General features: G+C 43.8%; 1 pseudogene; it reads right to left on the reverse strand.

Annotated features, from left to right (window-relative positions):
* Nucleotides 1-846: 846 nt before the first annotated feature.
* On the reverse strand, nt 847-1,398 carry LOC136164020 (large ribosomal subunit protein uL6 pseudogene; annotated as a pseudogene).
* Nucleotides 1,399-4,557: the final 3,159 nt, after the last annotated feature.

Genomic DNA, 4,557 nt, shown 5'->3' on the forward strand with positions numbered 1-4,557 from the left:
ACTGACTAGTTTTGAGAGAACAAGATGGAAGCCTTGGTTCTCAAGCACTAGAATGTCCCCTGAGCCTTTTCACCTGGCGTGGTGGCTCTGTTTGCCCACTTGCACACACCTGTCCATGTTGGGCTCCAACATACATCCCCTCTCTCCCTGTTAAAAGACAAAGAATGCCAACAACCATGACTATGTTGAGACCTTATACAGTTTGTCTAAAAAAAGAATCTGCTGTCAAATTATGAGGATCTGGACTTCCCTGGCGGTCCAGTGGTTAAGACTCTGCACTTCTACTGCTATGGGCAGAGGTTCAGCCGCTGGTTGGGGAATCCCACGTGCTGTGTGGCATGACGGAAAAGAGACTGTTGAATATGGAGCTCAGGTTTGGCAAGTGCCACACATCTGTCTATCTAGATAAATATTTTTCAATACAAGGCTTTTCTTTCATCTTTAAAATATTCAATATCACAGATAGGTCTGAGGAATCATCTGGCATTTGGTTGTGCCTGTAGTTGGACAACTTTGTTGTTGTTCAGTCACTAAATCTTGTCTGAATGTTTGCGACCCCATGGACTGCAGCATGCCAGGCTTCCCTGTCCTTCTCTATCTCCCAGAGTTTGTTCAAACTCATGTCCACTGAGTCAATGATGCCATCCAATCATCTCATCCTCTGCTGCCCCCTTCTCCTCCTGCCCTCACTCTTTCCCGGCTTCAGGGTCTTTTCCAGTGAGTCAGCTCTTCATCTCAGGTGGCCAGGGTATTGGAGCTTCAGCTTCAGCATCAGTCCTTTCAATGAATATTCAGGATTGATTTCCTTTAGGACTGACTGGTTTGATCTCAACTACTTAGATCTTCTTAATCACCCTGGGGAACAGCTCCTTTCTCAGACACATAGAAGCCATCCAGAATTTTTCTAATGTCTTTGCTTTTAAGCAGCCATGGCTTGCTGAATCAAAGCAGCTGAATTTGATGTAAGTTCAATGTTGTTTCCTTCCAGAATTAACTCATCTTTATGGGCTTGAGATACTTAACAAGCAACACCTGGCTTCATCTAAACCCTGTGTATGTATTTTGTGTCCAAGAAATTTTGGAAATAACGTGGATGGAGGAGTATACACAGACTTCACCTGGTAACAAAAGCCCAGCGTAGCACCCTTGATTGTGTTCTGTCCATGGCTACAGAGAGTGCAAACAACAGCCAATCCCTTTCTGTTGAATGGTGCCTCACCATTTGTCAACCTGGAGCTGCTGCTTTTTCTTCACAAAGAGACTGAATTCTGCATTGATGTCATTGAACTCCCTCTGCAGGGCTCCCCCGGGGCCCGTCACAGTAGTTGTGCTTCTCTTCAGAGGGATGTTGATGTTTTCTGGAATGTTGACAGTTTAACTGTTGTGAATGGTCTTCATTCTCACAGTAGATGCAGCAAAGAGAGCTGTGTATTTAGGTTAAACCTGGTAAGCAAACACTAAGCATGGTGAAGCCGTGTAGGGAGGGGTGGGACAGCTTTAGCCTTTGCTGGAAGTGTAAGTCGCTCACTGGTGTCTGACTCTTTGCGACCCTGTGGACTATACAGTCTATGGAATTCTCCAGGCCTGAAGATGGGAGTGGGTAGCCTTTCCGTTCTGCAGGGAATCTTCCCAACCCAGGAATCAAACCCAGATCTCCTGCCTTGCAGGCAGATTCTTTACCAACTGAGCTATCAGGGAAGCCTGAGCCTTTGCTGGGAAGAGGCCAAATGCTTTACATATCTGTAAATATCTCATTTAATCCTCCCAACACTCTGTGGGCATTCGTGTTCCCCTTTCATAATCTGGGAAACTGTGGCTCTGACAAGTGATTATATCTACCTGAAGCTCTTGACCTGCCCCCAAAATGCATTCCTGGGGTAGGCAAAGTGGTCAGTGGTCCAGGGTGTGATGTCCAAGGGCTCCACGTTCTGCTCAGTGCTTAGGGAATGCTGCTTTCATGAGAATCCTCATGTGGTCTCGAACCCAAACCAGTGGTTCCTTTGACAATCCTCATTAGAACCATTGTTAGGATAATCAATATGAAGTTGAAGCAAGATAGTTAAAAGTATCCACAAAATCAAAATAAATTGCAGCACAATGTTTATCTATTAGTAGTAAACTAAAGCAGGCAGCCTCTCAGTATTGGGTTCTCCTTTGGCCCATGTGCAGATATTGGTTTTCTTACTACAAGCACGGTGCCGTTTCCTGGTCACCATGATTATGCTATAAACTGATGTTGAAAATTAGCAGGTCATAGGCTGTATCCAGACTGCAGATGTGTATTATTAGACCTAGAAGGTGACTTAATTTTTTTTTAAATTGAGATAGTTATCAACAATGAAATAAATATTAAGAAATTTTGCCTAAAAACCTTATTCTGACTTTTCTTGAAAATTCAGAAGAGCTCATCACCCAAGACTCACTTTCCCCATAGCAGCAACCAGCCGGAACTAGCAGCTATCCCCACAGTTGTCCCAGTCCCTGGCCTGTTTGCCACATTCCCCCAGAGCTTGCTTCATTCACCTGGGTTTCCTATCTGCACCTTCCAGGCATCTGAGTTCATGACTCCTGTATGCTGCAGATTGAGATCGAATGATTATTTACATTAGATCACATTAATAGTATGAATACTATGAGAGAAGTGTGTGCCCCAAGACCTGAGGTCTGCAGTTGAGTATGATGGTGGTGATGGTGTGGAGCCTGATGTTAATTGAGAGCAGGGATGTGGGCATATAAAACATAAATGTTCTTACAGCCCAGTGCAAAAATGCTCCACAGCCAGCCCAGCAGACTCCAAATCCTGATGAGAGTGAGTGCTTCCTAACTCTTCTGGTCCCAGCCCCCAGCCCCAACCATACCCAGAAGCCAGCCTCTCCAAGGATTAGCCCTTCTCTGTTCCAAAGGCATGAGCAAGATTAACACAAACAGCAACTGTTCCTGGCCTGCCCTAGCCTGGGGTAGGGTCTTTAGCTGCCAGATGAAATGACTGAGATCCCGGGAGAACATTGTCTGCAACAAATTCAGATTCCTGAAGTGGCAGAGTGGCTCTCGGGTGTCAGGGGGAGGAAAGTTGAGGGGAGCTGTACCTGAAAAGTCATATCTCTTGTCCAGTTATGGATTGGTTTTTTATTTGTTTTTTTTTTTACTTTATACAGCTTGTTGAATTTGCCTCAGAATAAATTATAGTAAATATCTATTTTTCAAAAAGTTTTATTGAGATGTAATTCATATGTTATACAGTTCACCCTTTTCAAATACAACCCAACGGTTTCCAATATATTACAATATTTTTAAAAATTGTGGTAATGAAACCATTTACCTCAGATGGGGACTTGAACCCATGTTCTGGGACCTGAACCCTTGTGGCTGGGACTCGAACCTTTGTTCTTCTAATTGAGATTGTAGACCTGGTTTTAGGACCAAATGAAGCTCAGGTTCTTGATGTTTCATCTCAGAAAGAATTCAGTGAGAGACAAAATGACAGGTTAGAAGTGGATTTATTCAGAGAGAAACACACTCCACAGACAGAGTGGGGGCCATCAGAGAGGGTGAATGGGGCCTCAAAATGTGGCGTGGTTAGCTTTTATGGGCTGGGTAATTTCATTGTCACCCTGTTTATTTAACTTATATGCAGAGTACATCATGCACAATGCTGGGCTGGATGAAGCACAAGCTGGAATCAAGGTTGCCGGGAGAAATATCAGTAACCTCAGATATGCAGATGACACCACCCTTATAGCAGAAAACAAAGAGGAACTAAAGACCCTCTTGATGAAAGTGAAAGAACAGAGTGAAAAAGCTGGCTTAAAGCTCAACATTCAGAAAACTAAGATCATGGCATCCTGTCCCATCACTTCATGGAAAATAGATGGGGAAACAATGGAAACAGTGACGAATTTTATTTTTGGGAACTTCAAAATCACTGCAGATGGTGACTGCAGCCATGAAATTAAAAGATGCTTGCTCCTTGGAATAAAAGCTATGACAAACCTAGACAGCATATTAAAAAACAGAGACAATACTTTCCTGACAAAGATTCATCTAGTCAAACCTATGGTTTTCCCAGTAATCATGTATGGATGTGAGAGCTGGACTATAAAGAAAGCTGAGCGCTGAAGAATTGATGCTTTTGAACTGTGGTGTTGGAAATGTCTCTTGAGAGTCCCTTGGACAGCAAGGAGATCCAACCAGTCCATCCTAAAGGAAATCAGTCCTGAATATTCATTGGAAGGATTGATGCTGAAGCTGAAACTCCAATACTTTGGCCACCTGATGTGAAGAACTGACTCCTTGGAAAAGACCCTGATGCTGAGAAAGATTGAAGGCAGGAGAAGAAGGGGCTGACAGAGGATGAGATGGTTGGATGGCATCACTGACTTGATGGACATGAGTTTGAGCAAGCCCTGAGATTTGGTGAAGGACAGGGAAGCCTGGCATACTGAGTCCATGGGGTCACAAAGAGTTGGACATAACTGAGCGACTGAAGTGAACTGACTGAATTTTATAATGGGTGGCAGGATTATTTCAACTATTTTGGGGAAGGGGTGGAGAATTCCA

The sequence above is a fragment of the Muntiacus reevesi genome, chromosome 3, assembly GCF_963930625.1.
Source record: "Muntiacus reevesi chromosome 3, mMunRee1.1, whole genome shotgun sequence".
NCBI lineage: Eukaryota > Metazoa > Chordata > Mammalia > Artiodactyla > Cervidae > Muntiacus > Muntiacus reevesi.